Source organism: Bufo bufo, chromosome 2 (assembly GCF_905171765.1).
Source record: "Bufo bufo chromosome 2, aBufBuf1.1, whole genome shotgun sequence".
Lineage (NCBI taxonomy): Eukaryota > Metazoa > Chordata > Amphibia > Anura > Bufonidae > Bufo > Bufo bufo.
Genome location: NC_053390.1, coordinates 349856241 through 349878860, shown reverse-complemented (window position 1 = coordinate 349878860; position 22620 = coordinate 349856241). Strand labels below are relative to the sequence as shown.

Here is a 22620-nt window from a genome sequence, read left to right as displayed (position 1 = left end):
ATTTACCCCTCAGGCCAGGCGTACATCACTCGGTTCTTCCGGATTGAAACCGGGTTCTGGACGCCCTGTTTAATTGCCATGATTGACTTTTGCAGCCACCATTGCGCTACCTACCTTCCAGAGGGAAACTCCAATTAGTTCCCTTGGACCACCTACTCCATTCTTTAAGGGGCTTTGTGGCCTTCACCCCATAACTAGATCTCATGTACTGAGCAGCCGTCTGACCCGACGAGGGGACTATTCCCCCCCCCCCTGAAAATGGATCTGCCACAACCCATCCTTGGTTAACCAAGCCTTACCAGTGTTGCCTGCGACCAGGGACACGCTTTTGACCATACACGGAGGGTACCGCCCAGCTCATTCTTACTGTCCGACCCCGACTTTTACACAGCCTATGTCGGACAGCTAGAAATCTTGTGCACTGAGAGCGGCCTATTGCTACTCTCAATGCTATTTCCACTCCCACAGGGCCTTTAAGCCAGAGCTCCTTTTGCTGGATTCCCAGTATGCCTCCTAAAGGGCTATACACACAGCTGAGCTACGCCTGTGTTTGGCCAGCAACGGCTAGCCAATAAATGAGACCCGCTTTAACCCAGGTTAACCTCTGGTTGTTAAAGAGAGAAGAGTCCTGGTGTGTAGAACCGTCACTTGGAAAAGAGTAATAGAAGGAAAAAAGTATGCTAAGATTGAATATAGAACTGCAGAAAAATTTAAATATAAATTAATCAAAGAAATACCCAAACAAAAATAGACAAAAATAACTGAAAATAAAACCGAAAAAGATGAAAAAGGAAAAAACTTGATTACAACAATAAAGCCAAAAAATAAAAATGGGTTAGAAAACCTGTAAAAAGGAGAGAAAAAACAACATAGAAAACTTCAGTTACAGGAAGTCTTGCTATATACATTGAGATTCAGTAAAAAGTAAATGTTAACTTAAAACCAAACCTCAAATACAAAAAAACAAAAAAACTTTGGAACACATACAACTGTATAGGACTGAATTAACACATCAAAGTCTTGGAGGGTTCACCTCAAACCGTAAACACTGGCAGGAGAATTTCTACCCACCCAGTCATTGAAATGCTAATTTGCCCAGCCCCAAACCAAGAAGCAGGATTTAACATTACAAGGTCCCAGACCGTTTTTTTTTCAGGGGAAAGGAACATATCTTAATTTACCCTTCTCTGGCACACAAAATTAGAAACTCTACTGAATTCCAGAAACCGATCTCTTTCCTCTCTGAGCTTCACATTTTCACATTTTAACCGTTCATATTGGGATTTAAAATCTTCTTCCTTAAACAAAGACCTTGGCTGTCCCTGGGTTCTATGCCTTTGCAAAGAACCATGTCTGGGACCATTACACCACCTTGCTGAATAAACCACTTTACTTCTAGGTGTGGTTCTGGGGTACTTAACATACCTGTGTCTGTTGCCATTAGCAACGTCACAATATCATCCAATGTGTCCAGATTTCCTGCATGCAAAACAACGAATAGCTTGTCTCCCTGCACAATACCTTCTCTGGGCATGGGCACATGGTGATTTGACTTGATGCACAATATTAACCATCCCAGAATGACTAGATCCCACACTACTATCTGTATTGAATCCACTTACCACGTACTCATTTGAGGAATCTTTTGGCATTGTGATAATACTTCCAACTCCAGGGTCAGACACCTTGTCCATCTCCATCCCTGAGTCAGTTCCACTATCTAACCCACAGTCCTCAGACTTCTCCATACTTACAGCCCATACATCCTAGACACATTACTTTCTAATGGTTATTTCACTGACTCTGGCTGCACTAAGCACTGAGAATGTTCATCTTCTGTCCTCCTGCAGAGAGCAGACAATTCCCTTACAGCACACTGTGCATGCGTCAGGCTTTCAGATAAACATTCATTCTCCTTGCGCAGCTCAGTGTTACACCTCACAGTACATTCACAATTAGCGCTAGCTTTAGCTGCCTGCAGGATAAGAGTTCTCAATTTAACAATTTCCACTTTTAAATCTTCCACTTCTCCTTACAAACTAAGCTTCAGCCTACAAGACTCCTGATATTTATCCGCTATCCACCCAGCAGCAAAAATCAGAGCATACTTGCCTTTCCTTTTGCACCATTTTCTGGTACCGATCAGGTTTGCTCCACAATTCTGGGCCTGCAGCCATCGATCAGTAGATCCCTGCATAGCTTGAAGAATGGCCGCCGTGTCCTTCAACTTTGCAACTTCTTTAAAAATACTTTCACAGGAATACAAACACCACAATGGTTGCTACAAAAAAAATAAAAACACTGGTACCGATTTCTAGTTGTCCCAATACTTTTGGCATAGAACTACAAGCACCTCCTTTCTACACTGTAGTACCGGTATTAATTATGCCAAACAATTCTCCAATTCAGTGTAACAGCCACAGATATACAAACATATACAAGCAGAATCATCAACTATAGGACAATTTCACCGCTAAACTGCCACTAATGCTCACACAATGATTCCTGTATCAGACTGGTCACTGAGCTATACCATAACCGAACACTCAACTGATATCCAGCAAAAAACTTACCAAAACAAAATCAAACTGTACATAGAAAGGTTACAAAAAGACAAGATAACTATTCTGGACAAAACTGACATTTGAGGCAAAAACAACCAAATCGCTTTCCATAGACACCGAAACTAAAAGTGAACCAGCTCAAACTAAAATAAATTCCTTGTTAAAACCTGCAGCACCAAACTAACCAAGATGTCTGCCAAAGCCACATGTTCTTCACACAAACGAAATCAAAGATGGCTGACAAAACCACATGTCCTTTGCACACACAAAGGAAGACAAAATGGCCGACAAAACCACATGGCTTGACACACAAAGGAAGACCAGATAGTATCTACAATATTCAGCAATGGAAAATCCAAATGAAACAAAACTGTTTCTATATTCCCTGTGCCCCACCCCCGAAACCAGAGCAAACCTCCACTCTGTGGGTGATTTACAAGCTAACAATATAAAAATCCTCTCTAAATGCTGTCTCTAATGTTCAAACACTAAAACAAATTGCTGCCTCTACAAAATCACAGAAATATAAAAGTTAAGAAGTTACAACAAAAAAACACAATACCCTGTACTGCTCAGCACACACATCACAATCTCTGTACAATCAACTCAGATCCACCAAAAACTACACAACGGAAAAGCACTTACCTCGTCCTTACACAAATACAGCGAAAACGTTCTTTCACCAAGCAGAAATTTCCTCTCTGACGCAGCAGATAAAATTACAGTTTACTTTTCTCTCCCCTTTACCTGCTGTGCAGAGAAAAAAAAAATCTGTTGGATCCTTCCCAGCTCGCCATTTGTAATAGAAATATTTATAGTAGAAATCCGCTCGCATCAGACTTTGTGTAAGGAAAGGTAAATCTCTTCATCAAGACTCAGACAAAGGTGTTATCATGTTCCGTTCTGCTGAGCAACTCCCCCGCTCCTGCCCAGTCTGTTCACTTTTATTTCTTACTCACAAAAGGTATAACAATAGAAAAGGGGCTGGCCCATCGCCCGACCACTTAACAAGGATGCAGGAAGTGATGACATACAGGAAGTGATGACATAGGAAGACAAGACACCATCATTTAGAATAACATAGCCAGCTAACACCCATTACCACTGGAGCGAACTTTATCCAGCCTTGCTCAGTGATCAATGCCAAATAAAGTTACTATGATCCTCATGCATGTTTATTTACAGGACAGCGTCATTATCTCCAGCGGCTGATCAGGTGCACAAGAGACAACAAACGCACGTTCCTTTCATATATTGTTCCCTTAACAAATGCATCCACGCCAAACCAATAAATCCGCGTCTTGCGCGGGGGCCCTAGCCGGCGTCCATACATCAGCCAAGAAAACACTGCTCTGCTGAACACATCAGTCTCCCCCGGCCCACAGCCCAGTGCATAGCACATGGACCATTCACCGACGGAGACCCCTGCGCCCAGCAGCTGTGTCTCCACATACACAGGAAGATATCCACTCCAATGGTTTACCCTGACACATAGACATGATGACAATACACAATATATTAAAAACACATCCTAATAAAATTTCCACAACACTGACATGGCTGCCAAAACTGAGCCAAGTCACTTAAAGAGGTTTTCTGGTGTTACAACGGTGGTCTGCTTTTCTGCTCACCTGATCAGCAGCCTGGATCCGCCAACCGATGTCTAGTGATGAGCGGCAGGGGCAATATTCGAATTCGCGATATTTCGCGAATATTTGGGCGAATATTCGCCATATATTCGAAAATTCGCGAATTCATGATCTCCAGGCATTATTTTCTCGATTGCGAAAATTCGCATAAAATTCGCATAAAATTTTCGCATAAAAATTCGCATGAACTGGTATTTAAAAAAAAATCGAATATTCGTGATTACGAATATATTTAGCGATATTCTAAATATTCGCGAATTCTCGAAGTGCCGATATTCGCGATTAAAATTCGCAATTCGAATATTCGTGATCAACACTACCGATGTCTTCTTCCTGGCGATTCCAGCTGCCGGATCTACTCTCACCTTCCATGCAGGCTGCGGCTTGTGTGCTGGCAAGGCTTTTCCTCCTACACAAAGGGCACATACGCTCCCTCTGGCTCTTAATGAGCCAGTGCATTTACCCTAATTTTCACCAGCCAATGGCTGCCAATCCTGGGATACTTAAGGTACCCTCCCCTGTGGGAGGGTGCCTGAACAATAGGTTTTATAGTGTGCTAGTATCTGTTGTTGTTGTTGTCCATGTACCAACTACTGTATCTGCGCATTTATTGTATTCTGACCCTGACCTTGTTTTGTCCCCAACTATGTTTTTCCTGACTCCTCAGTGGTATGCACCAGTGTTTCTGACCCCCATGGGTCAGCTGTTAACCACACAGAGACTACCCCAGGAGACTGGTAGTTTCCCTGCAGTGAAGTCCACATCCCTGTACTGGGGTTAAAGGGTGAATACCAGGGGGCTGCTAAGATAACACCCTTAGGATTAGTTAAAAGTCAAATCTATTAGTTAACACAGTGGTTCCACATCCATTGCCATAACATCCAGTACTTAAATATTGATGACTTGTCTTCAGGATAGTTAATCAATATCAGATTGGCAGGGGTCCCACGCCTGGCATTCCCACCAATCAGCTGTTTTGAGCAGCTGCTAGTGACAGTGGACTGTGTAGTATCTGGTGCCACTGTAATGCAGCTCAGCTACCATTCACAGCCACTACAAAATGAATGGAATCTTCTGCTTCCAATTTCATCCACTGAATAGTTTCCAGCACAGGCGGCTGCCGAAAACAGCTGATTGGTGGGGGTGCAGATAGGTCATCAAGTCCAGCAAAACCCCTTTATTTTCATAAAAGCAATGGAACCTAGCAGTATGGAGAGAAAAGTACAAAGTTGCCCAGGATAAAGAACAATTGAGTAAATTGCCACCCAAAAGTTGTACATTAGTGGGCACCAGAGACATTATATGCTCTCACTTTATCCCACAGTATACATACATTTTTATATTGTATATTAGTTAAGTTAAACTTTCTAAATCCACATTTATTATATGTTTTAGACAGTTTATGTGCCTTAGGCCTCATGCACACGACCGTTGTGTGCATCCGCGGCCGTTGTTCCGTGTTCAGTTTTTTTCTCGGACCCATTGACTTTGGCCTCTTTCACACGACCGTTGTGTGCACCCGTGGCCGTTGTGCCGTTTTCCATTTTTTTTCGCGGACCCCATGACTTTCAATGGGTCTGTGGAAAAAACGGAAAATGCACCGTTTTGCAGCCGCATCCGAGATCCGTGTTTCCTGGCCGTGAAAAAAATATGACCTGTCCTATTTTTTTCACGGCCAACGGTTCACGGACCCATTCAAGTCAATGGGTCCGTGAAAGAACACGGATGCACACAAGATTGGCATCCGTGTCCGTGATCCGTGGCCGTAGGTTACTTTTTATACAGACGGATCCGAAGATCCGTCTGCATAAAAGCTTTTTCATAGCTGAGTTTTCACTTCGTGAAAACTCAGAACCGACAGTATATTCTAACACAGAAGCGTTCCCATGGTGATGGGGACGCTTCTAGTTAGAATACACTACAAACTGTGTACAAGACTGCCCCCTGCTGCCTGGCAGCACCCGATCTCTTACAGGGGGCCGTGATCAGCACAATTAACCCCTTCAGGTGCGGCACCTGAATGGGTTAATTGTACTATCATATCCCCCTGTAAGAGATCAGGGCTGCCAGGCAGCAGGGGGCAGACCCTCCCCCCCTCCCCAGTTTGAATATCATTGGTGGCCAGTGCGACCCCCCCCCCCTCTATTGTAATAATAGGTTGGTGGCCAGTGCGGCCCCCCCCCTCCCTCTATTGTAATTATTCGTTGGTGGCACAGTGTGCACCCCCCCCCCCTCCCTCCCTCTATTGTAATAATTCGTTGGTGGCACAGTGTGCGCCCTCCATCGGCCCCCCCTCCCTCTATAGCATTAACAACATTGTTAGCCAGTGTGCGGCCTCCCATCTCCCCCCCCCCCATCATTGGTGGCAGCGGAGTTCCGATCGGAGTCCCAGTTTAATCGCTGGGGCTCCGATCGGTAACCATGGCAACCAGGACGCTACTACAGTCCTGGTTGCCATGGTTACTTAGCAATAGTACAATAGTAGAAGATTCATACTTACCTGCTGCTGGCTGCTGCTGCGATGTTCGTGTCCGGCCGGGAGCTCCACCTACTGGTAAGTGACAGGGTCTGTGCGGCGCATTGCTAAATGAACTGTCACTTACCAGTAGGAGGAGCTCCCGGCCGGACACGAAAATCGCAGCTCCCAGGTAAGTATGAATCTTTTACTATTGTACTATTGCTAGTAACCCGCTGCCACCAATGATCGGGGGGGGGGGGATGGGAGGCTGCACACTGGCCACCAATGTTGTTAATGCTATAGAGGGAGGGGGGGCCGATGGGGGGCGCACACTGTGCCACCAACGATTTATTACAATAGAGGGAGGAAGGGGGGGGGGCGCACACTGTGCCACCAACGAATTATTACAATAGAGGGAGGAAGGGGGGGGCCGCACTGGCCACCAATGATATTCAAACTGGGGAGGGGGGGGGTCTGCCCCCTGCTGCCTGGCAGCCCTGATCTCTTACAGGGGGATATGATAGTACAATTAACCCCTTCAGGTGCGGCACCTGAGGGGTTAATTGTGCTGATCACGGCCCCCTGTAAGAGATCGGATACTGCTAGGCAGCAGGGGGCAGTCATGTACACAGTTTGTAGTATATTCTAACTAGAAGCGTCCCCATCACCATGGGAACGCCTCTGTGTTAGAATATACTGTCGGAAATGAGGTTTCACGATCTAACTCATATCCGACAGTATATTCTAACATAGAGGCGTTCCCATGGTGATGGGGACGCTTCAAGTTAAAATGTACCATCGGATTGGAGAAAACTCCGATCCGATGGTATAAAAGGGACTCCAGACTTTACATTGAAAGTCAATGGGGACGGATCCGTTTGAAATGGCACCATATTGTGTCAACGTCAAACGGATCCGTCCCCATTGACTTGCATTGTAATTCAGGACGGATCCGTTTGGCTCCGCACGGCCAGGCGGACACCAAAACGACTTTTTTCATGTCCGAGGATCCTCCAAAAATCAAGGAAGACCCACGGACGAAAAAACGGTCACGAATCACGGAAAAACGGGACCCCGTTTTGCGGACCGTGAAAATATACTGTCGTGTGCAATAAGCCTTCAATGGGTCCGTGGAAAAATCGGAAAATGCACCGTTTGGCTTCCGCATCCGTGATCCGTTTTTCCTGTCCTATTTTTTTCACGGACAACGGTTCGCGGACCCATTCAAGTCAATGGGTCCGTGAAAAATCACGGATGCACACAAGATAGTCATCCGCGTCCGTGATCCGTGTCCGTGATCCGTGTCCGTTTTTCCTATCATTTTCAATGCAAACTTGACTGAGTTTTTTTTTTCACTTTTCATGTCCGTGGATCCTCCAAAAATCAAGGAAGACCCACGGAAGAAAAAACGGTCAAGGATCACGGAACAACGGATATCCGTTTTGCGGACTGCAAAAAAAAACGGTCGTGTGCATGAGGCCTTACTCCAGAAAGGGGGCAAGGGCTTCACAGGAAAAGGGCATGGATAAAGTTGTACCAATATGATGGTGCAAGGTAAGCTAACCAATAGGTGGTGCAAAATTAGGCATAGGTGTCTAAAGATGCATCAAATTTACAATCCAGCATGAGCCACTGTGATAATCTAAAATGACACTGTTTAAATATTAGACAGCATTAGTAAGTCTACCCCAGTATTTCCCTAGCAAAGTAGTATCATCCACCATTCTATCCTCCTTTCGCTCCTTCTCCTGACTTTCACTGTTCACATACTGGGCAATCCAGTTCTCATAACTAGATACTGTCGCTCACGGGGTTAGGCTCCGTAGCAACAAAGTAGTAGTTGGTGGAGTAAGTAGAGTCCAGACTTGGTGAAGTTTAATGGTTTTTACTTGAATAAACTTGCGATAGACTTGTGTCATCCAAACAATACTTTATCTTTCTCTTGGCTCCAGCAGGCTAAGGGTAAACTGGCAGGTGAACTTGAATACTTTGTTTATCTTTCTGTTGCTGTGCTAATCTATGACCGGTTTGGCTGAGTAGGGGTCTTTGGCACCGTTTTTCCTCTCAGAGGTATTAAAGCTGTTATCCTACCTTCTGCTTTCCATGCCGTCGCTGCTCTGTCCTCTTCAAGAAACTGCTCAGTCAGGGGGCGTTGTCCTTTCTGTTGATTGACAGCGGGATCAGCGCTCTGCTGATCTACTGACTCTGCCTCTTTCTTTATGTGCGCGCTGCCGTGTGAGCCGGAATTCATTTCAGCAGCCGCCTCTGCGCTCCTACTCTCCTATCCCTTCCTGCAACTAGATACCCATGGTAAGTGGACTGACAAGTGCAGGAGAAATAACCAGCGCGCAGGCGCAGAGATTTCTCAAAAAAAAAAAAAAACAGGACGGAGGAAAGTTATTGATCGCGCTGCGTGAAAATGCGCAAGCCCGTGAGTCAGGTCGGGCTGCGTAGAATCAAAAAACAGGAGGATAGCGTGTAAGCGCGGCCACCGGGCCAGTATCGCTGGGGTGGCCGTAACTAATAGCTACCAGATGTAAATAAGGCTGCAAAAGAAGGTAATTTATAGAGGAAAGGAGGAGGAATCGCTAATAACATGTATTGGGTAAGTTGCTGGTGGTGGCATAAACAACAGATTTAAGCATATTTGAAAACATGGGATAATCCCTTTAAGTCCTTTTTTATAAAAGTAGTGTACTGCTCTCTGAGCTACTTTCCCAAAGCTCCTGCAGCAGTGAGGGGAACCGCTCCCTCACCACACCGTGCTACTTCATTCTCTTGCCCCAACTCTCAACTCAATCAACTTCTCCACTTTTGACGTAACTATAGCTTCCTCCACCCCCCACCCCCCTTGGTAGGAAGCAGGACTAGCCCACCTCTGCCCAAAAGGGGGAGAATGGAATGGTAAGTTCCATTCTATCTAAAAGTACTCTCTGCCAGATACACTGCCACCTTCTGGACAACCAGGCACATCAGGGGTGTATCTAGAAGTGACTGGGCCCCACAGGGGCCCCCCCAACCCCAGTAGCACTTTGCAAGTCCATCCTCCCATGCAAACCCCACTCCTTTGGCTAGTCAAGATCGCAGACAGGGGGCCCAGGGGGGTGCAGGCAAAGGCCAGTGGGGTGCAGACAAGGGCCATGGGCACAAACAAGGGCCAGGTGGGGCACATACAAGGGCCATGGAGGGTATATACAAGGGCCAGGGAGGTGCAGACAGGGGACAAGGGGGCACAGGCCTGGACGGGGGGAAGGGGGGGCACAGGTCAGAACCAGTGGGTTGCAGATAAGCCAGGGGCACAAACAATGGCCAGGGGTGCAGACAAAGGCCAGGGTGGTATAGACAAGGGACCAGGGGGGCATAGACAAGGGATAAGAACCAGGGACATAAACAATGGCCAGGGGCGCAAACAAGGGCCTGGTGGGACACATACAAGGGCCAGGGAGGTGCAGAAAGGGGCCGGGGGGGCACAGGCCAGGACCGGGGGGCACAGGCCAGGACCAGTGGGTCTCAGATAAGAGCCAGGGGCACAAACAATGGCCAGGGGCACAGACAAGGGAAAGGGGCGCAGACAAGGGCCAGGGGGGCATAGACAAGGAACCAGGGGGGCATAGACAAGGAACCAGGGGGGCATAGATAAGGGACCAGGGGGGGCACAGACAAGGGTCAGGGAGCTGCAGACAAGGACCAGGAGGGCACAGGCCAGGGCCATGGGGGGGGGGGGGGCACAAACAAGGGCCAGGGAGGTGCAGACAGGGGCCGGGGGGAGAGACAGGGGCCAGGGGGGCATAGGCCAGGGCCAGGGGGTACAGATAATAGCCAAAGGGGGAACAGACAGGGGCCAGGGAGGTGCAGACAGGGGCCATGGGGCGCAGATAAGGGCCAGGGGGTGCAGATAAGGGCCAGGGGGTGCAGATAAGGGCCAGAGGGGGCACAGACAAGAAGCAGGGAGATGCAGACAGGGGCCGGGGGAGGGGGGCACAGACAGGGGCCAGGGGGGTGCAGAAAAGGGCCAAGGGGTGCAGATAAGAGCCAAAGGGGGAACAGACAGGGGCCAGGGAGGTGCAGACAGGGGCCATGGGGCGTAGATAAGGGCCAGGGGGTGCAGATAAGGGCCAGAGGGGGCACAGACAAGAACCAGGGAGATGCAGACAGGGGCCGGGGAAGGGGGGCACAGACAGGGGCCAGGGCCAGAGAGGTCCAAACAGGGCCAGGGGGGGCACAGGCCAGGGGCACACAGATAAGGGCCAGGGGCTGCACTAAAAAAGCCAGGGGGGCAGTGTTCCCTCTAAGCCTCTGCTGTTGCTGAGCGGAGAAGTTAGGTAGCTGGGCAATACATCATGAAAGGTGGGCAATCTCTTACTAATGGTGCATTCCTATTAAGCAACCACGGGGTAACCTGCAATACCGTGTGACCATAATTAAAGGGGAATTCTAATGTTTCTGTGGATTTACAATAAAAGTGCGACAGATGCTGACTCCTATGGCAGTGTATGGAGAGGTGGCACCTTCCATTTACTTTTATGGGAGAATGGGACCTGTGGTATCTGAATCTATGTGACTCCTGTGGATATTCCGTAAAAGTTTTATCTGCAGTCCTATCTAACACTACAAATAACACAGTGATAAATATATATATAGAAAGGAAAAAAGCCAGCAGCACTCCAGATGATTGAAGAAAACGTGTGGTTTATTGACCCAAAAAATGAAGCAACGTTTCAACAGCTCATTGCTGTCTTTCTCAAGCCTACTGCACATGTGCTACAAGCAAGTGATATATAGGGACATTGATCAACAGAAGATTAACATCAATTGAGAATATATAAGCAAAAAAACATGAATATAATGATGCTTGTGAATATACAAATCCATGTGGAAAACCGCCACAGTTTAACAAATATAGTGCATATAAAAACATAAATATAGAGTACAACATTCTTGTATTACATAGAGAAGATCCTAATGAGTGCAGGTGAACACAATATCTAAGTGAAATTAAAAGAACTCACTGTCAGCTGTGTGACTGTATGCAATTTGCATCGCATGTTCGGCGGCGTTCCCATTCACCCACCGCGCATGCGCGGGAGGAACAAATATCGCGATCCTGCCGGCGTCCACACACTGAATGGAAACCACAACAAAGATGGCCGGAGTAGCCTCACACGTAATGTGCGCATGTCCAGACCGCAATAGAGGCTGCAAATCAGTCGATACATACTCATAGTTATGTGCATGGATACCAGATAGATATAAGGAGCAGGAAACACATATCAAGAGGTCAATATACTAATAAATAGGGTCTAGGACACTGCCAAACTGCAACCAACATAATTTTACATGAATGGTCGCTTAATTCAGCGCCTTATCAACCCAATGAGAAAGGCTATGAGGAGGATATGTAATCGGTGAGAAAGGATGTCACCCAACAATAACGGATCATGTTAATTTGCAGCCTCTATTGCGGTCTGGACATGCGCACATTACGTGTGAGGCTACTCCAGCCATCTTTGTTGTGGTTTCCATTCAGTGTGTGGACGCCGGCAGGATCGCGATATTTGTTCCTCCCGCGTATGCGCGGTGGGTGAATGGGAACGCCGCCGAACATGCGATGCAAATGGCATACAGTCACACAGCTGACAGTGAGTTCTTTTAATTTCACTTAGATATTGTGTTCACCTGCACTCATTAGGATCTTCTCTATGTAATACAAGAATGTTGTACTCTATATTTATGTTTTTATATGCACTATATTTGTTAAACTGTGGAGGTTTTCCACATGGATTTGTATATTCACAAGCATCATTATATTCATGTTTTTTTGCTTATATATTCTCAATTGATGTTAATCTTCTGTTGATCAATGTCCCTATATATCACTTGCTTGTAGCACATGTGCAGTAGGCTTGATAAAGACAGCAATGAGCTGTTGAAACGTTGCTTCATTTTTTGGGTCAATAAACCACACGTTTTCTTCAATCATCTGGGGTGCTGCTGGCTTTTTTTCCTTTCCATTTAACTGGACCCAGGTGCTGGTCCACACTGGCCGGACGTGCACCCCCCGTATCTACAGTGTGCTGCTTCCTCATTTTCCAAAGGTATATATATATATATATATATATATATATATATATATAGAGAGAGAGAGAGAGAGAGAAATAGAGTGAGACAAATACATGCATAGGCACAGACAGTAGGTACCTATACACGTAAAGACACACATTATATATATATATATATATATATATATACACACACAAAGGTCTATATATATATATATATATATATAGACATAAATGCATACATAGATATGTAGACACACATACATATATATATATATATATATATATATATATATATACACTGCTCAAAAAAATAAAGGGAACACTTAAACAACACAATGTAACTCCAAGTCAATCACACTTCTGTGAAATCAAACTGTCCACTTAGGAAGCAACACTGAGTGACAATCAAGTACACATGCTGTTGTCTAAATGGGATAGACAACAGGTGGAAATTATAGGCAATTAGCAAGACACCCCCAATAAAGGAGTGGTTCTGCAGGTGGTGATCACAGACCACTTCTCAGTTCCTATGCTTCCTGGCTGATGTTTTGGTCACTTTTGAATGCTGCCGGTGCTTTCACTCTAGTGGTAGCATGAGACGGAGTCTACAACCCACACAGCTCAGATAGTGCAGCTTATCCAGGATGGCACATCAATGCGAGCTGTGGCAAGAAGGTTTGCTGTGTCTGTCAGCGTAGTGTCCAGAGCATGGAGGCGCTACCAGGAGACAGGCCAGTACATCAGGAGACGTGGAGGAGGCCATAGGAGGGCAACAACCCAGCAGCAGGACCGCTACCTCCGCCTTTGTGCAAGGAGGAACAGGAGGAGCACTGCCAGAGTCCTGCAAAATGACCTCCAGCAGGCCACAAATGTGCATGTGTCTGCTCAAACGGTCAGAAACAGACTCCATGAGGGTAATATGAGGGCCCGACATCCACAGGTGGGGGTTGTGCTTACAGCCCAACACCGTGCAGGACGTTTGGCATTTGCCAGAGAACACCAAGATTGGCAAATTCGCCACTGGCACCCTGTGCTCTTCACAAATGAAAGCAGGTTCACACTGAGCACATGTGACAGTTGTGACAGAGTCTGGAGACGCCGTGGAGAATGTTCTGCTGCCTGCAACATCCTCCAGCATGACCGGTTTGGCATTGGGTCAGTAATGGTGTGGGGTGGCATTTCTTTGGAGGGCCGCAAAGCCCTCCATGTGCTCGCCAGAGGTAGCCTGACTGCCATTAGGTACCGAGATGAGATCCTCAGACCCCTTGTGAGACCATATGCTGGTGCGGTTGGCCCTGGGTTCCTCCTAATGCAAGACAATGCTAGACCATTTCAGGGGACTACCTCTTGAAGCTCATCAAGAGAATGCCAAGAGTGTGCAAAGCAGTAATCAAAGCAAAAGGTGGCTACTTTGCAGAACCTATAATATGACATATTTTCAGTTGTTTCACACTTGTTTGTTATGTATATAATTCCACATGTGTTAATTCATAGTTTTGATGCCTTCAGTGTGAATTTACAATTTTCATAGTCATGAAAATAAAGAAAACTCTTTGAATGAGAAGGTGTGTCCAAACTTTTGGTCTGTACTGTACATACAGTCGTGGCCAAAAGTTTTGAGAATTACATAAATATTGGAAATTGGAAAAGTTGCTGCTTAAGTTTTTATAATAGCAATTTGCATATACTCCAGAATGTTATGAAGAGTGATCAGATGAATTGCATAGTCCTTCTTTGCCATGAAAATTAACTTAATCCCAAAAAAACCTTTCCACTGCATTTCCCTGCTGAGATCATTTCAGTAATCGTCTTGTTAACTCAGGTGAGAATGTTAACGAGCACAAGGCTGGAGATCATTATGTCAGGCTGATTGGGTTAAAATGGCAGACTTGACATGTTAAAAGGAGGGTGATGCTTGAAATCATTGTTCTTCCATTGTTAACCATGGTGACCTGCAAAGAAACGCGTGCAGCCATCATTGCGTTGCATAAAAATGACTTCACAGGCAAGGATATTGTGGCTTCTAAGATTGCACCTCAATCAACAATTTATAGGATCATCAAGAACTTCAAGGAAAGAGGTTCAATTCTTGTTAAGAAGGCTTCAGGGCGTCCAAGAAAGTCCAGCAAGCGCCAGGATCGTCTCCTAAAGAGTATTCAGCTGCGGGATCGGAGTGCCACCAGTGCAAAGCTTGCTCAGGAATGGCAGCAGGCAGGTGTGAGTGCATCTGCACGCACAGTGAGGCGAAGACTTTTGGAAGATGGCCTGGTGTCAAGAAGGGCAGCAAAGAAGCCACTTCTCTCCAAAAAAACATCAGGGACAGATTGATCTTCTACAGAAAGTATGGTGAATGGACTGCTGAGGACTGGGGCAAAGTCATATTCTCCGATGAAGCCTCTTTCCGATTGTTTGGGGCATCTGGAAAAAGGCTTGTCCGGAGAAGAAAAGGTGAGCGCTACCATCAGTCCTGTGTCATGCCAACAGTAAAGCATCCTGAGACCATTCATGTGTGGGGTTGCTTCTCATCCAAGGGAGTGAGCTCACTCACAATTTTGCCCAAAAACACACCTATGAATAAAGAATGGTACCAAAACACCCTCCAACAGCAACTTCTTCCAACAATCCAACAATAGTTTGGTGAAGAACAATGCATTTTCCAGCACGATGGAGCACCGTGCCATAAGGCAAAAGTGATAACTAAGTGGCTCGGGGGACCAAAACGTTGACATTTTTGGTCCATGGCCTGGAAACTCCCCAGATCTTAATCCCATTGAGAACTTGTGGTCAATCCTCAAGAGGCGGGTGGACAAACAAAAACACACTAATTCTGACAAACTCCAAGAAGTGATTATGAAATAATGGGTTGCTATCAGTCAGGAATTGGCCCAGAAGTTGATTGAGAGCATGCCCAGTCGAATTGCAGAGGTCCTGAAAAAGAAGGGCCAACACTGCAAATACTGACTCCTTGCATAAATGTCATGTAATTGTCCATAATAGCCTTTGAAACGTATGAAGTGCGTGTAATTATATTTCACTACATCACAGAAACAACTGAAACAAAGATCTAAAAGCAGTTTAGCAGCAAACTTTGTGAAAACTAATATTTTTGTCATTCTCAAAACTTTTGGCCACGACTGTACATAGATATATAATATATATATGTATATATGTCTCTATATATATATTATATATCTATGTATGTATATACAGTATGTGTCTATATATATATCTAGGTATGTATGTGTCCATATTTATCTATGCATGCATGTGTGTATATACACTGCTCAAAAAAATAAAGGGAACACAAAAATAACACATCCTAGATCTGAATGAATTAAATATTCTTCTGAAATACTTTGTTCTTTACATAGTCGAATGTGCTGACAACAAAATCACACAAAAAAAGAAAATGGAAATCACATTTTTTAACCCATGGAGGTCTGGATTTGGAGGCACCCTCAAAACTAAAGTGGAAAAACACACTACAGGCTGATCCAACTTTGATGTAATGTCCTTAAAACAAGTCAAAATGAGGCTCAGTAGTGTGTGTGGCCTCCACGTGCCTGTATGACCTCCCTACAACGCCTGTGCATGCTCCTGATGAGGTGGCGGACGGTCTCCTGAGGGATCTCCTCCCAGACCTGGACTAAAGCATCTGCCAACTCCTGGACAGTCTGTTGTGCAACGTGACGTTGGTGGATAGAGCGAGACGTGATGTCCCAGATGTGCTCAATTGGATTCAGGTCTGGGGAACGGGCGGGCCAGTCCATAGCATCAATGCCTTCGTCTTGCAGGAACTGCTGACACACTCCAGCCACATGAGGTCTAGCATTGTCTTGCATTAGGAGGAACCCAGGGCCAACCGCACCAGCATATGGTCTCACAAGGGGTCTGAGGATCTCATCTCGGTACCTAAAGGCTACCTCTGGCGAGCACATGGAGGGCTGTGCGGCCCTCCAAAGAAATGCCACCCCACACCATTACTGACCCAATGCCAAACCGGTCATGCTGGAGGATGTTGCAGGCAGCAGAATGTTCTCCACGGCGTCTCCAGACTCTGTCACATGTGCTCAGTGTGAACCTGCTTTCATCTGTGAAGAGCACAGGGCGCCAGTGGCGAACCCCCACCTGTGGACGTCGGGCCCTCATATCACCCTTATGGAGTCTGTTTCTGACCGTTTGAGCAGACACATGCACATTTGTGGCCTGCTGGAAATGAACTTTCTTCATTTATAGACAATTTGTCTTACCGTGGACTGATGAACAGCACGGCTTTTGGAGATACTTTTATAACCCTTTGCAGCTTTATGCAAGTCAACAATTCTTAATCGTAGGTCTTCTGAGAGCTCTTTTGTGCAAGGCATCATTCACATCAGGCAATGCTTCTTGTGAAAAGCACACCCAGAACTGGTGTGTGTTTTTATAGGGCAGGGCAGCTGTAACCAACACCTCCAATCTCATCTCATTGATTGGACTCCAGTATCTGATACCTCACTCCAATTAGCTCTTGGAGATGTCATTAGTCTAGGGGTTCACATACTTTTTCCACCTGCACTATGAGTGTTTACATGGTGTGTTCAATAAAAACATGGTAACATTTAGTTCTTTGTGTGTTATTAGTTTAAGCAGACTGTGGTTGTCTATTGTTGTGACTTAGATGAAGATCAGATCACATTTTATGACCAATTTGTGCAGAAATCCATATCATTCCAAAGGGTTCACATACTTTTTCTTGCAACTGTATAAACACACATGCATGCATAGATAAATATGGACATATATACATACCTAGATATATATATATAGACACATATATACATGCATACATCGATATATATATATACACACACACACACACACACACATAACAAACACAGATTGGTTACTTATCTCTCTACTCTTTCTACTTGGAGACTGCAGGAGAGGAGCAGTCAGGAGGCACGGAGGACGAGGAGCAAAGCTGATAGCATGTAGAGAGTTTTTTTTTTCCTGCCCTCTGCATGCTTCCTTCTGAGCGCGGACCGATGGGCAGCATAAATCAACGTCAGCAGGCACATGTGTAGAGCCGGCTCCTCATTGGCTCAGCGGGCCTGCTGACGTGTAATTCTGCAGCCCTGTGGTCCTCCTGAGCCTGCACGCCTGAGTGAGTCCGGACACATACATATAAACAGCTTTCTCTATAGGGCTGACAAATGGAGGGGGGATTGGCTGTCGGCGGTCAGGGACTGATGGTGATGTGACCGCACTGTAAGTGAAGGGCCCGGCCTGACATAATCCTCATGCTGTCTGACACTGAGACACTGCTCCCGGGCAAACGGGCCCCTTGTCAACCTGGGCCCCAAAGCAGCTGGATCCCCTGCATTCTCGGTAGTTACGCCATTTAGGCACATTATATGTTATAACAGTTGCATAACAATATTATTAAGGCACAGTATAAGAGGACCTGGAAAAAAGACATAGATGACATTCTTTGCTAGCCATTAGAGACAGTAGCTAGGTGTAAGAATGGTAGTGTTCCCTCTGGGGTACTACACATAACTGTTGGGTTCTGCCAACAGTCTAATGTGCATGGGGAGCTCCCGACTGATGATGCTGAGGGGGAGAAGGATTGGGCGAAGTAAAATTTTTAGCCTGATCCTTTAGTTCTGCCAAGAGATAAACCACCGCCAGGTTTCTGGGAGTGGTTTTATCTTCCCTCCCCATTGCATGCACATAAATGTTTGGCGGAACCAAGAGAGTAGGTGTATGGGAGAGTCGGGAGAGGATTATTATGTGTATATTTAGGATTATTAGATTATTTACTGTATTTTCCAGACTATAAGAAGAAATCTTGCTAAAAAGTGTCAGATCACCCTGACTGCTTTCATCCTGTGTCAGCACACGTCTCTCTCTACCTGCCGATCACCGATCTGTGTGTCCCACAGTGCAGGCAGGAGAGAAGGCTGAATGATCCTTCAGCACATGCAGCAAGAGGACTGTGATAGTAAGAAAGAATACCTCAGGCTGAAGGTCCCCCCTATGCTTCCAGGTAAAAGCTGAGATGAAAGCTCTTTAATGCAAGAACCTTGCAGGATGTCACCAGTGGGCGGGGCCAGACAGGAAGTGCAGGGAAATGAGTAAAGCTGTGTTTGTTGTGTGCATATAGCAGTATTGTGCTTGTTTACCTATATCAGTGTTTGTTGTTTGCCACTGGCTTCATCCCAGAAAGCTGGACTTCACCGTCCACTCCCCCAAACCGATAAACCACGCCCTGCCTCCATGAAGCCACGTCCCCGTCGCCCGCTAGGAAAAAAACGGGGGAAGGAGTGGGAAGAAATTTATGATTGGAAGGTGAGCTGGGGCAGCCGGGATGCTTCTCTCCCCCTCAGTCAGCCACATGGAGCCATGTCTGCGGCTCGAGTAACTGATTGGGGCTGAGAGAAGCCTCAGTCATTTGCTGCAGCTCACGCTCAGACAGCGCAGTGTTGCTGTCTTAGCGTGAGCTACTGCAAGGGTGGACATCCCTGTGTCTGTCCAGGCCCTGGGGAGCCAGAAAACTGGACTGTCCGGCCTAAAACCGGACATCTGGCCACCCTAGTTGTGTGCATGTTGCAGAGCTGTGTCTTGTATGCATGCAGCGAGACTATGTCAAGTGTGCACTGTGTGTGTAAGTTACTGACATTGACCCATGACTTATCACCAGTGGCGTAGCGTGGGTAACAAGCACCCGGGGCAAGCCAAGTATTGCGCCCCCCCCCCCAACCTGTGACCACGCCCCTTTTTTAAACAAATAATGTAATGGATGTCACCTGCAGTCCTATGTAACACCACAGATAACACGTGATAACTCTGAGTACAGATAATGTAGTAGATGGGTGTGAGGCCCCAGAATTCAGAACACACACAGTGTGACCTCAAGTCTGGGGCCAGGCTGAGGCAGTGTGGGACAAATTCTATATACCCCCTCCCCCCTACCCTACCGTGAAACAGATATTTGGATGGACATAACATACATTGCTATGAAATATACAGGAGAATACCGCACCATACCTGTTACATCCAGTGACATCTCCTGTGATGTAGACTTTCATCAACGTCCTCATTCGGAGATAGGACCATCATGACACCTTCTTTCAGCCATGTCTCGTCTCTGCAAAGTTTTGCAGAAAATGTTTTAGATTCCTCACTTTACTATCATCCTCAGATAACAGAGGTCCCCTTCCCCTGTAGTGCCCATAAGTATAATGCTCTCTGTATAATTATAATATATAATGGCCCCCTCTGTATTATTATTATAATGACCACCTCTGTAGTATTATAGTAATAATTATGGCCCCCTTCAGCCCCTCCAGCATACAGTCCTGTGTAAGATACAACACTCCCCCTGCCTTTAGTCCTTCTTGCAAACAGTCCCATGTAAAACACATCACTCTCCCTTCAGCTCCTCCAGCATACAGTCCCATGTAAGATACAACCCCCAGAGGATGCTATCTGCCCATCTCTCCTGTCCATATACCAGGCCTACCAGTATTACCCCTTCATATACCGCCTGGTCCCCCCACACCTAACAGTCTGAGTCACTTGTCTCCGTGAGTGTTAGGTGGGGTGACCAGGCAGGCAGGTGGTATATCAATGGCTAATGCTGGTAGACCTGGTATATGGACAGCAGAGATGGGCAGATGGCATCCTCTGGGCAGTACTGTCTCTCTGGTCTTCCTTCACCAGCACCCGGACTGCCACGGTCCTGCTTGGCCTGGCTCTCATGGCACTTCACTGCCTCATGCTTGGCTATCAGCACTGAGTGACTCAGTCAATGTTGCAGTGTGACTGAGTCACTCAGCGCTGATAGCCAAGCACGAGGCAGTGAAGTGCCATGAGAGCCAGGCAAAGCAGGACCGTGGCAGTCAGGGTGCTGGTGAAGGATGACCAGAGAGACAGTACTGCCCAGAGGATGCCATCTGCCCATCTCTGCTGTCCATATACCAGGGTAGGCCTGGTATATGGACAGCAGAGATGGGCAGATGGCATCCCAGAGAGGCAGTACTGTCTCAGTGTCCCTGGTCATCCTTCACCAGCACTCTGACTGCAGTGCCATGGTGCCATCTGCTTGGCAGCCTTGGCCTGGCTCTCATGACACTTACTGGCACTTAACTCATATAATCATATATTACCCCTAAAGCCTGCCTGCCCTCAGCCCATGCCAACAAAGTAAACTACTGACCTAATTACACACTCAGGGTGGGACTTTGGGACTCTGGGACAGTGACACTGACTGTCACTCACTCTGTCTCAGGGTCGCTTGAATCCAGGGCCGGCGCCACCTATAAGCAGAGTAGGCCACCGCGTAGAGCGCACTCTGCCTGGGGGCGCCGGTGCTCTCGAGTCCGAATCCCGACTAGCCGCCGCCCGCTCCACGCCCCCTACTTGTGATCCATCCATCTAAGTTCTAACATCTTCTCCTGATTCCTACCTGGCCGTCATCGATCTGACTCCTCCTGTTTGGCTGTTCCTGTACTTGCTGGCCGGCCGGATAATGGTGGATTGTGCTGCACTGCTGCCCCTGCGAGGGCATGCATTTGTTCAGCCACTTAGTATTACTTAGTGGGGGCACTGGGGGGAAAATTACGTAATGGGCACTGCCCATTAAGTAATTTGCCCCCCAGTGCCCCAACAAAGTAATACTGCCCCCACAGACAGTGCACAACTCACTGCGCACTGCCCATTACGTAATTTGCCCCCCAGTGGCCCACTAAGTAATACTGCCACAACTGTGCACTGTCTGTGGGGCACTATTACTTAGTGGGGGCACTGGGGGGCAAATTACGCAATGGGCAGTGTGCAGTGAGTTGTGCACTGTCTGTGGGGGCAGTTAGTATTACTTAGTGGGGGCACTGGGGGGCAAATTACGTAATGGGCAGTGTGCAGTGAGTTGTGCACTGTCTGTGGGGGCAGTTAGTATTACTTAGTGGGGGCACTGGGGGGCAAATTACGTAATGGGCACTAATTTGCGCCCCAGGGCCCCAACAAAGTAATACTGTCCCCACAGACAGTGCACAATGCCCCCACTAAGTAATTCAAGTTGAATCACTGTCTCTAGGCTCATGGCTGGACTACAGTCTCCTACTGATTCAGCTGCAGCCATGATCTTCTGCTTCTTCTTGCTGCCTCCGGCTCCTGGCTCTGCAGTCTGCACTGTACTTCCCGTCTGGAAGGTGGGCGGAGCCTATCGGGAACTGCCGTGCATGCCCCGCCCCCTCTCGCCTCCTCACTCTGCTCTGCAGCCGAACTCTGTGTGAAGAAAAAAAAACACAGCGTCGGCGATTTAACTTGTGCCAGCCCCGCAGACGGCGCCCCCTGCAGAGTGGCGCCCGGGGCGACTGCCCCCCCGGCCCCCCCCCCCACGCTACGCCTCTGCTTATCACCCCCGGAACAAAAGGATTGGGCAGCTGAAATCCAACTTTCCCGATCCTTATATTCCCCCGACATCTGCTGCTGGGAAAGAGTCGGGAGGCCCCATACATATTAGATGGTCAGTCAAACCTGCTGACAACCCGATGGTTTTGGACATCATCATAGATTTAGATATAGCTCTAGACAGTCTAAAGATCAGTGGCGTGCCTATTCTGCCCCCCCCCACCCATACTTTAAAAAAATGGTACCCCCTTTGGAGTTTAGCTCTGGTAGATAGGGTAAGTGGGCGCAGTACAGAGGCAAAATATAAGTTCTTAACTCAAAACGTCAGTGTTTATTCACACTTGAGGCAATTGCACAAAACAGCACGTAACTTTGCAGTCCTGGTGTTAATTCACACACAATGGAAAGTTCATATAACACAATTCACCTTGCTGGCAGTTCTGCCTCCAGTAGTCCACAGCAGGCTTTAGGGGGCCTGTTTTCCCAGCTTGCAG

At 47.0% G+C, this 22620-nt stretch overlaps 1 long non-coding RNA gene across 1 annotated transcript; it reads left to right on the top strand.

The window, feature by feature from the left end:
- The first annotated feature begins 13272 nt into the window (after positions 1 to 13272).
- On the top strand, positions 13273 to 21162 carry LOC120991626. The gene is made up of 4 exons (XR_005776737.1): positions 13273 to 13284; positions 13894 to 13900; positions 20326 to 20333; positions 21022 to 21162. It is a non-coding gene; the product is annotated as an uncharacterized LOC120991626 (long non-coding RNA).
- Positions 21163 to 22620: the final 1458 nt, after the last annotated feature.